Raw genomic sequence first — 12,384 nt, 5'->3', positions numbered from 1 at the left:
TTCACTGGATTTATTGTTATTATTAGTGTTTACTGATATAATAGTGATTAATCATGGTATTATAGCCAGGTTACACTCATACAGTGGTTCCTCGGTTAACGAACGCCTCGGTTAACGAAATTTCGTTTAATGAATTACCTTCCAGAAGAATCTTCACTTCCGTTAACGAAAAAATTTCGGTTAATGAATTCCTAACGAATTTTTCCCAACATGTTTTTGTCTGCTTTTGGCTGCTCACCAGCTGTAGTATTAGTCCGCCAATACAGTAATCGGTTTTAGGGCTTAAATTCGTTACCATTTGAGTAAATATCAAGAAGGTTGTACACTTCAATAATTTTCCAAGTCTTATATTAAAATTTTTAGTCATTTTAACAATTATTTAACATAATTGAAGTACAGGGAACTAGTTTTTAGCGCGCCAAACAGCCACTTGACTCACCCAGAGTGGCGTCAGTTTGTGTCCCTGCTCAGAAATCCCATTGAAACAATGGTTTCGGCTAACAAAATTTTCGGTAAACGAACGACCTTCTGGAACGAATTGTGTTCGTTAACCGAGGAACCACTGTTCTGTATTAAATTTTTTATTCATCTTAACAATTATTGAACATAATTGAAGTACAGGAAACTAGTTTTTTGCGCGTCAAGCAGACACTCAACACACCAAGCTTGGCATCAGTTTGTTTACCAGTTCAGAGGAAGGAACATCTTGTTTGAGACTCTTCAACATAAATGCTTTTTTCTGTGTTTCCAGTCAAATTATTGGTAATTTTGAAATATATTTTACATATTGATAATATATAGCGCAGTGCAGTGTTGATTTAAAGAAAATCATCTTGAATTACACCAAGTGAACTAAAATTTTATGGGTGAAATGGCGGCATGGGGGGGGACTATTCTTCCACCCCAATGCCTTCTCTTCTCCCTTCCCATCATCATCATCATCATCATCATCATCATCATCATCATCATCATCATCATCATCATCATCAACAACAACAACCAGGAGCCTTCTACATGCACACCTCAAAGTAAGTGTACTTTACTGCATTTATTTTTAGTTTGTATGTAATTTTCGGTGAGCTGGAACCAATTACCCAAAAACCCGTTGAAACAATGGTTTCAGTGAATGAACTTTTCGGTTAACGAGCAACCTTCTGGAACGAATTGTGCTCATTAACCGAGGGACCACTGTAATTGTAACCACCAGGCTACTGGGCCAAGCTGCGAGGTTTTATGGTTGTTTTTCGACTCGTATTTTTGGGTAGATATGCAAAACTTTCTTCATTTATTTTTACTCGGTTACATGCACACACCATCCTACATACATATCGTGAAAAGAGTAAAAGAAATAATTCCCCTAAGGGCAAACACGTAAAGGGAATATACATTTCTTTGCACACAAGTGAGGTAGGGGAGGAGGATGCACAGTGTAGGGGGTGGGGAGCATTGCTAGGGAATCGGCGTCCCAGATGGTCTACGTTACTATGTTGGAACAGAGAGTGCTTGGCGCAAACGGTGCCGGCGACTTCTAGCTGAAGCCTTTGCTAATTTCTTGCACTGCTAACCCACGAGCCCTGAAAGGTTACTCTAAGGATCACCTTCCAGTGATCTACAAGGCAAACAAGAAGGCATGGATAACTGGCGCCATATTTAGCCAGCGGTTAAACGTGTACGCCGTCCCTGCAATGAAGGAATACTGTGCCAAGGAAAACCTTGACTTCAAAATTCTTCGATTGTTGACAGTGCTCCAGCTCATCCTCCCAATCTTGACGACTTGCATGACAGTGTAAAAGTTGTATTCCTGCCTCCCAACACGACAGAACTGATGCAGCCTATGGACCAAGGCGTCATCGCTGCATTCAAGGCATATTATTTACTCCGTACCATGGCCCAGCTGCTCAAGGCTACAGACGATGATAATAAACCTACGATTCAAGAATATTGGAGTGGCTTCAACATTCTTCATGCAATTGACAACATTGTCAAGGCATGGGAAGAGGTTTCAGAAAGTTGCCTGACTGGTGTGTAGGGTAAATTGTGGCCCGAGTGCATCAACAGTTTTATGGGATTCACGGACTTAGTCACAGCAGTGAATTGGGATATCCTCAGTTTGGCTAGACAGGCAGGCTTTGATGAGATGGAATCAGGATATTGAGGACGTCCTGGCATCCCATACAGAAGCGCTCACCAATGAGGATATGCAACAATTAACAGAACACAGTCCCGTTGAAGACGAAGACGACGAAGAAGAATCTCAACGAACGCTAACTACCAAGAGGATGGCAGAAGCGTTCAACATGATCCAGCAAGGTATGCAAATCTTTGTAGATGATGACCCAAACAGAGAACATAGTTTAAAGATTCTACACAGCCGAGGAGGAGCAAACAACAACAACAGAAGAGGAGCAAACATCAATGGAGGAGGAGCAAGCAGCGGCGGAGGAACGTCAGTCAGTGCAGGAGGAGGAGGAGGAGGCAGCCGCAGAGTCTCAGTGACTCACCGCCCTCCTCCACTCCCACCCTCCTCCTCCGCTCCCGCCATCCACCTCCTCCACTTCACTACCGGCCACACACTCGCTCTACCACCTCCTCCCATTGGTGAGTACCCATACAAACTTAGTAGTTGTATATGCATGCACTATTTTCTATAGAAATGACAATGATTTTCTGTATATATAATGTATTTCATGTGGCAAAGGGAGGCTCTGGAACGTAACTCCCATATTTTATCTATTTCTTATGGGGAAAATTGATCCGTTTAACGTTGTTTCGTATAACGTCGCGTTTTCAGGAACGTAACCCCGACGTAAAGCGAGGACTTACTGTACAGTACAGATACTACAGTATACATGTGACCCTGCCACCTGGTCCCTGATAACCTCGGATAATGAGGAGTATATATATATAAAAAATATGTGGTGAAAGCTGCCGGATGGGAATGCATCCCTTCTAGTTACATAAATTTTTATGGGGAAAATTGTCCCGATATTTGCAATGACTTTTAGAAACACATACCTTGCGATAACGAGGGTCTTCGTGTACTGTATGACCCTACTAAATACTACAGCTTTTCTCTGGGTCCTCCTGTACTAATACTGGACTGAGAAGTGGTGAGAAAAAAAAATTTAGTAAGTGTACCATTTGATAATGTAGCATTATATATCAACTTACTATTTCATGGAAGTTTTTATTATCTGGCACGGCACTGGTTCAAAGTTTGCCAGATAAGAAAGGGTCAACCTGTAATTAAGGATGAATATAAAGGAATATTTATTGTGGTCATGTGAGATTTTGGGTGTATATTTTAGAGTTAAGTAATGTTTTGTTCTATCAAAGAATAAAAGTTTTTATAACTAAATAGGGAAAAATTCTTTTTCAGAGTGTTGACTATGTGCCTGGTTCTCGTGAGTGCATTATAACATTTCGAGTTGCAGAAATCGCTGCAAAATTCTACCAGAAAATGAACAGGAGAATGGTAAATATGTCATTCATACGAGCTAAAATGATATTTTGAGAATATATTTAATGATTTCATTATTTTGACTCTAGATATTAGTACTTGTGGTAATTTGAATTTCAAAATAACATACTGTATTGAAATCTTAAAAAAAATTTGTGTTGATTGTATTTCAATTGGCTCTCCATACACGGAGTTCATTGTTTAAGTTTGTTTATACCAGGAAATATGTTAATTAATTGCAGTCTATAAGAAACATACATTACTTTGAAAAAATCTGAGGTTTGATTTGTATTGTAGTGTACACTATATAATATAGGACTCCTTATGTAACTTTAAGCTTTAGTTTAGTTTATCTTGTGTTGTTGTTATGCATAGTACCCTTTTTAATGAAAGGTTTCTGTGCAATGACATTGTCAGGTTATCAGACCTCAGTGGATGTTTCATTGAAAAGCTTATACATGGATGCTACCTATGTTAGATTAGAGCAGTGATGGTTGGACATTATAATTTAAGTAAATGATTAAATATAGGTTTAATACATTATTAAATAATAAGCACTTGCACTCCAACAAAGTTGTGAAAATATTTTTGATTTCAAATGTTTTGAACAATCACGATACATGCACAAAGTGATTTAATTTGTGTTGGGTTCATATTATAAACACAAATGTACAGTAGGGGATAATGTGGATGTCACACCTTTTTTCGTCATAGAAGTCTCCAGCTTCACATCATGCACCAAATTAATCAAGAGGTACAATAGTAACTCTGCCCTGCCTCTGTCATGCCACGGCTCCTCCATAAAGAAAAGAAAAAAATCCCGGAATGTCATCACTTGGCTTAATGAAGAAGATGCCTGCTGTCACTGCTGCCACCTGTTAGTGTTTGACTGAAATAGGTGTACCATGGAAAGGAAGCAAGATGATAGCATTGTTGCTTCTTTTTATTTAGCCAGATTATAGTGCAATGAGATCTGAAATGTTATATAATCAGAGTATGATTAAAATGGTTATTGTTATGATCTCCTTATGGTTGATATTTCCTTAGAGATGCCTTTATGTGTGTATGGAAAGTGAACCAGGTATGGGAGTGATCATGGCACATAATCAACAATGAACAACAAATAAAAAGACACTGAAAGCACTTGTTATTATGCATCATCACTGTATTCACTAACCCACTATAATGGGTGTGTTTAGGTGCCTAGGCTGTTGATGATTACATAGCTGATATTGCCCTGCAGATGATACATTTCTTCAAGTTGTCTATACAGTATCTGATATGATTTGCAGATCAATTGGCTATGAATCATGCCAAACTGGACACCATTGTTGCTGGAAGAATTAGATTTATTTTTCTTTTACATTTCTCAGATGTTTGATGCCTTTTTGCTCTACCTGTAGTACCTTCTCTTCCTTGAAGGGTTAGCCTCATGTAGAAGATTTTAAAGATAATCATGTTCAGTAATTCCAGCAAATAGAAACAAGTGCTAATTTTATTCATGAAGATGTTCAATACATAGCTCATATTTCAAAACTATGAGTTAGGTAATCTTGACATGTTGAAGGTCAATACACAGTCTGTTTGACTCATTTTATGCTGCTGTTGCTGTTCTGTTGATGTCATAATTCATTATGAATTGTTGTGGTGTCCTAATTACAACTGGCTGCTGCTGCTGTGTTGTTCTAGTGGGCAAGAAAACTTCTGTAGTTGGAATTTATATGTAATTTGCATTCATGTGATGCAACTAGGATTAGGTTGTTTTCCAGAAGCAGTTTATTCCAGTTTATACAAGCACCAACTGTATTAACTAATTGTCTAGGTCAGAAAAATACAGTACATATTGTATTAGCATGAGATTATGCTGCTTGCTAAGTGGATCTTTTGTTTGTAATTTTGATGATATTAATTACTTAGCTGTTTAGATGTTTTTAAGTCTTTAGTTTTATCAGCCATTTAGAACTTCAGTTTATTACAAGTTACTTATGATAAACAGCTTTTCTCCTTGTACTGCAAATTTATCTCGGTACAGAATGACCTTGCAGTGTGTAAAAGTGTGCCTGTACTGCTGGCATCATATTCTTATAATACATTATATTTGAACTGACTGTTTGTCTTGATATCTTTATCCAGAAATGTATACAGTACAGTACTCTATATTTAGTTCATATGTAAGTGTTGATGGTGTGACATTAAAAACACACATGCAGCCAGTTGTTTTCGAGTCCTTTATTGTAAAGTTTTGGTGAATATATTTTCATGTGATGTGTGTAAACTTGATGAGGTCTGAGACCAAGGTCAAAAGTAACACAGTCAACATAATCTCAGTCTCTCATGCTAAACACTTCACTATGGAGAAGCCTCACAGATAATGTAAGAGTCATGGTTTATTTATTCTTCAAAATAGGGAGAAGTTGTTTATGACTGGTTCATAAAGATATTAAAAAGTATTCTCAAAGGTGTACAATGCAGGAGTCTCCTTATAGTAAGGATATATCATGTATTAGTCACCTATGTCTTGCTGTTTTGTTTTCAGAGATATAGCATTAACTCAAAATTTTTAGTCCATTCCACAGGAATGAGAAGCTCACAAACAAATCCTTTTAAGTTTTAGTATTTATTATTTTATATGTAATCCATATTGGATTGAAACCTTCCAGGTTATCATACCAGTACATATTTTTTTTTTTTGTAAGTAAGATGAAGAAATCCTTTGTGAATATTTCACTGGTTCAGAATGTAAACCTGTTCTATAGGTTAGGTTAGCTATAAGATGGTTCATTTAAACTTGTCAGTCATTATAGTGTGTCAGTAATCCCAGTGGGATAAAGCTCAGTAATCCCAATGGGATAAAATTAATTCAAATCCAAAGGAGACTCTTCAATGAATTTTCTCATGTCCTCAGAAACAGATGAAATTTTATGGTTTGTTCTCCCAGTAGGAATTATGGGACAACAAAGGACCTCTTTGGTTGCATTTTAAGTTCATATCTTTGTATATATGTAATGCCAAGTTCTGTAGGAGGAATTAAGTTCAATGGGTATAATGCAGAATGTTGTAATACCATTTGTGTAGCATTATACTTTAATCTTAGTGATGATTCTTGCAGACATGCTTTAACATAAAATTCCTTTAATCCCTTTGCTCACAGTTATTGAAATAAACTCTGTAAGGTCTTCAGCCTGTATCATTAATACAGAAAAAAAGTTGAAGACAATTACAACTAGATATGAGTTACTAGAGATAGCAACCAGGAATAATTATCAGCAAGTTTTAATATAAAAAAGTCAATCCGCTGTTGTAGGTACTTATTGTATGTCTGAGGATATGTGGACTGCTCAAAGGGTATTCTTGTCACATAGATGTGTTGCATATTTACACTTATGCATTTATTTGTATCACTTCTTTTAGCTGCTTAATTTTTCAAAGGTTTAATTTTAGTTAAGTACAGTACCATACATTACAGAGATGTAGTTTTTTCTACTGTGGTAATACATAAAGCCATAAGGTAGTGATTCTTACTCTTGTAGTGGAAGATTTCATATCTGCCAAAATACAATTTACTGTAGTTTCCTACCCTGCAATGTATGGATTAATTGGCCAAGTACCTCTTTTTTATGGTTGTGTTGTCATTTCCATGGTGTAGTTTTGACTGAAAAGTAGAGTACAAAGTATTCTCACACTAGAAGTCTTACTAGTGGGCTATAGAGAACTGTAGTTAAAGATTAACCTGGTATTGCTGAGGTTTATAGGCAGAGGAGAAATGAAATGAAAAGTGCGTTTCGTTTCTCAGTAAGGAAGGGGAATTTTTTATGCTTGTTTATCATATGATAGCTGTTGTCATTGACAGTTAGTCACTTGCTGCTTGAAGATTAATGGTGATTGACAGAAATGTGCATTACTATTCTTAATAAGAGATAGGAAGCACAGTATTTTTCTTTACTTGAGAAACAATAGGTCCAAAGCTCTTTTATCACCTCAGATTATGTGAAAGTGAGCTCCGGTGATATATAATTTTTTTTTTATTAATGTTACTTTCTGTTTTGTGTTCACCCAGTGTTCTTCTTGTATGCTCTTGTTTTGTGTTGATTGGCCTAAACTGTGTTAAGAACACAGGGTAGAAAACTTAAAGCATCCACCAGTTCCAAATACCAGTAGTCATTACTGAGTATTAAAGTTTGTCAGTGGAGTTATACAAGTTAGAAATTTGCTTGTATAATTCTCATTCTTGTTTTTTTCTTACAATTTCCTTTATAATTAAGGATAACAGGTAACTTGTTAGGCTTAATATTATGAAGTTCGAGTGTATATTTAGACCATTATTATGTTCTATCTTACCATAAGAAAGTAATGAGAGGGTCATTTAATGACCTAATATTTCTCCTTGGCTACAAAAGACAGCTATGTGGTACATATGTATTTGTTAAAGCAAGAGTTTTGTTCAGGATATTAGGTAGAAAAATATCCTGTCGCCATCAATTGCATTTAGTGTTCCCCTTCATTTTGCTTTGAATTTGAGAAAAGATTATTTGTATTTTCTATATTTTTTCTTGAGTACAATACAGTACAGTACAGTACAGTACTTTGAAATATTAAATTAAAAATTGTAATTCCTTTGAATGCAAAGTTGAAAATTGAGGTCCTACTTTCACATGCCAGTAACTTCTGAGAGGCAGTGTTAGCAGTGTCCCATTTTCACTTATAATTTTGATAAGTATCTTTAGAATGCAAATTTCTGTATTAATTCCTATAATTGATTGTTGCAGTTGGTTTCTTCTAATTGAACACTGTAAATTAACTTTTTAAGTGTTATTATTATCATCATTATTCCAGTTGTTTGGTAATAATGCACTAATCATAGTGGGACACGTATTTGCATCTTGTCTGATGTTTGCATGTTGTGTAGGTTGTTGTTAACAGTAAGATATATCAGGTCTCCCACTGTAATACACGAACTCGTATCCAAGTACTGTGAAACTATTTTGACAAGAAGTGCACTTTGGAAAAAAAAGGCCACTGAGGACAGTAAAAAAAATAAAATAAAAAATCCTGGACTCTAAAAGTTTTAAATGGTACAACTTTGTATAATACAGTACACTGTATAAAGAAAAGGCTGTCATTTAAAGTTCACTACATTCATCGCTTTATCATATGGTAATACAGTATGCAGTATGATAAAACATGCAAAAACTGAAATAGAACCATATGTCTTCTTGAGTGCATCATAATTAGTTTCTATGCTCACAATCGACTGTATTCAGAACCTTCTTTAAACCTGTTGCCTTCACCAAGTGCATGACCAGGCTGTTCAAAACCACACGTTGGTATTCAAAAATCATTACGAAAACCAAAGCTGTACTGTATATGTCGTAGACATCGGTGTCTCACCGAAGATTTGGGGTAATACTGTACAGTGTAGGTAATATAATACTGTCAAGAGTTGCATAGTAATGTTCACAAATCAACAGATTTCAGTCTTCTGGAATTTTCAAGTTAAAAGTGAAGTTTATAATGACAGCAGGGCAGTATATTCATTAGAATAAAAAAAATTCATCATACCAGTGATTATAAGTTGTTTATGTAGTTTCATAACTGATTAGGTTATATAATAGACATATGTCTGTCAAAGTTTACAGTAAACTAAAGGTTACTAAAGTCTGCATTTCAAATCTTATGTTGTGATGAATGTAGAGGTAGAATGCAAACATCTATCCTTTACACACAACAATAATGCCAAAAGTGATTTGAGTAATCAAAACACATTCCAAAATTACTTCCAAGTGATAGTAATCAATGAGTACCTAGCTTCTGTAAATTTCTGAATGATGGTTTTATTCAAGCCATTATCATTGCTGAAACTAAATTATACTCAAACAAGATGCCAACTCACACTGGGTGGGACGTTTTTAAAATTTTGTACCTTGACCTTTGACCTTTTGACTCCCAAAATATAGCAGCTCTAGAGGTTGTCATGCTTCATATACAAGCCAAGTATGAAGAGTTTAGTTCTCCCTGTATTGAGTTAAGCTTCCAACATACTTGACCACTGTATTCATGCCATTTTGTTAGCACTGGAAATTACAGTACTGTACTGTATATTTTATGTGCTTTCAACAAATGGTCGTATAATATACAGTACAGTACTGACAATCAGACAAGTTAGAGAGCACCTTATTAAAACATCTGATTATCTTGTAGATTTTCTCTGTTAGTTAATGCTGAATTTATTGCACTTTTTTCCATGGAAATCCTACTGACAGATTTTTTTTCTCCTCCCAGTTTTGTGGATTTATTTAGCCAAATTATCAGAGCCATGCTACATTAGCTGCTTTACTGAAGTTTGTTAAGATATTTCTGTGGAATTATTTTATTATGATAAATGAATATTCTTGTAATTTGAAAAAAAATATAGCTTACTATTTGGGTACAAGTACAAAAGAAGATATTAGTCTGTTGTATTATATTAGTAATACACATAGCCAAATACCTGTAACATTAGCTGTATTCCACATATTCTGCCTCATTCCATATGTTCAAATACATCATAGTAAGTGTACTTAATTGTAACACAGTCATATAGTGTTTGTATTCAGTAGTTGTTTTATGTAAAATATATACTGTGTATATATATTTATATATATTTATATATATATATGTATATATATATATATATATATATATATATATATATATATATATATATATATATATATATATATATATATATATATATATATATATATATATATATATATATATATATATATATATATATATATATAAGTAAATCACTGTGGGTCAGCAGCGTGATTTATGTATATGCTGATATACAAGGAAAACACAGCAAGTTCCAAAACTTTAAGTGTATGCTCACCCTGAGATGTGGATTACTGCAGCGTGCATATATATATATATATATATATATATATATATATATATATATATATATATATATATATTATTTTCAATGGTTTACCATTCGTGATTTCAACAATTCTTGGGAAGCAGATGGTGGCTAGCTCACGAGCATCTGCGGGAGCACTGCAATTCACCCCCACGCATCTCCTTTCCCTTATTTGTGCCAAACCATTGGCCGCGCTACAGCATCTCTCGTATTGTGCTCAAAACTTCAGTGTTTTTGGTGTGAAGTGGCCCCTAAAAGACTGCCTAGGGCTATTGATGTTAGTGCAGTGAAACATAAAAGGCAAAAGTCAATGATGACCCTTACCAAGAAAGATTAATTATTAGATAAGTTAAAGGAAGGAATGAGCACTGCTGCAGTTGGCCGGTTGTTCGATGTGAACAAATCCATGGTGCGGTACATTAAGAAGAAAGGACAAGTGCTAAAGTGGCACATACTGTTCGTGATAAAAACATATTGAACAGTTAGATTGAGGACCAACACTGCAAAAATGTGCCAATCACCAACAACATGATCCATGAGAAAGCGAAGAGTCTTTGCCTATGTTCACGAATCAACAGGTTGTGAAGGGGCTAGTGCTGCTATTGAACAAACTTTTAGAACCAGTAAAGGGTGGTTCGAGAATTTTAAGATAAGAATCTCACTTTATAATGTGAAGCTGACCAGGGAGGCAGCATCAGGCGACCATATATGAATGTAAATAGAATGATTAACTTAAATTTATCATACAGTATTGTACTATGGTAGTATAAGTTGCGATTTGTGGTTTTGCCTATTCGTGCCATTCCTTGGAACCTAAACCCCACGAATAGCAAGGGTTTACGGTGTGTGTGTGTGTGTGTGTGTGTGTGTGTGTGTGTGTGTGTGTGTATATATATATATATATATATATATATATATATATATATATATATATATATATATATATATATATATATATATATATATATATACACATTTATATATATACACACACACACACACACACACAGTGGGGTATGCTATAACGAACGGATCCTACAACGAATATTCCTATAACGAACGGTTTTACCTATAAAATTGAGAATGCTATAATGAACGAAACTCCTACAACGAACATTATTTAAAAATTTTTTTTTTTTTTTTTTTTACTAATTTATTGTTTTTTTATTACAAGTATTAATGATATTCTTTATTTCAGGGGATTAGATGCATATTTATGCACTTTTTTACAATTTTTACAATTTTATATTATATTTTTCAGTGTTAAGTGGTTGTATTTGGGGGCCTGGAACGGATTAATCCTATAACGAACGAATGCTATAACGAACAAGGTTCTAGAACCAATTAGATTCGTTATAGCATTACCCCACTGTGGAAAATATATATATATATATATATATATATATATATATATATATATATATATATATATATATATATATATATATATATATATATATATATATATATATATATATATATATATATATACACACACCAGTCTCGATTTAAGCGGATTTTGTTTACGCGTTTGGTCATTTACACAAAACCTTGCCAGAATGACAATTTTAAGTTACGTGGTTCATTCCATCATTTACGCAGGAAGCAGAGCGGGGAGGGTGTGCATTAGGTTGCCCTTACGTTATCGCTGACGTCATATGATGTATCGGACTGTGATTGGGCCACGCATCCTTACCTTCCTCCGCCGCTAGCTGTGATTGGTCTAATGTAACATGACGTGTCCTGCCACCCGAGAAACCTTGAACTACCTGGACCAAGCCATGGTTATGTGGTGGAAGTCATCGAGTTGGGGGAGAAAATCAAGCCCATCTTTGACAAAGACACAGTCAAGCACTGGTATGAAGTGTCTAATAACCTTCTATCGAAAATTATGGAGCCGTATGTCCAGATATATCACAACAACATCAATGCTAGTCGTCAACTCAGTATTACGGACTTCTTCGCCCGCAACCCACCACAACCACAGCCAGCCCAAGTCAGTGATAGTGAGGATATGGAC

General features: G+C 35.1%; 1 long non-coding RNA gene across 1 annotated transcript; it reads left to right on the top strand.

The window, feature by feature from the left end:
* Positions 1-3,382: 3,382 nt before the first annotated feature.
* Positions 3,383-5,669, top strand: LOC121871875. Its single transcript, XR_006089975.1, has 2 exons — positions 3,383-3,475; positions 4,175-5,669. It is a non-coding gene; the product is annotated as an uncharacterized LOC121871875 (long non-coding RNA).
* The last annotated feature ends 6,715 nt before the right edge of the window (positions 5,670-12,384 follow it).

Source organism: Homarus americanus, unplaced genomic scaffold (genome assembly GCF_018991925.1).
Source record: "Homarus americanus isolate GMGI-L3 unplaced genomic scaffold, GMGI_Hamer_2.0 scaffold39675, whole genome shotgun sequence".
Lineage (NCBI taxonomy): Eukaryota > Metazoa > Arthropoda > Malacostraca > Decapoda > Nephropidae > Homarus > Homarus americanus.
This window is presented reverse-complemented; position numbering and strand designations above follow the sequence as displayed.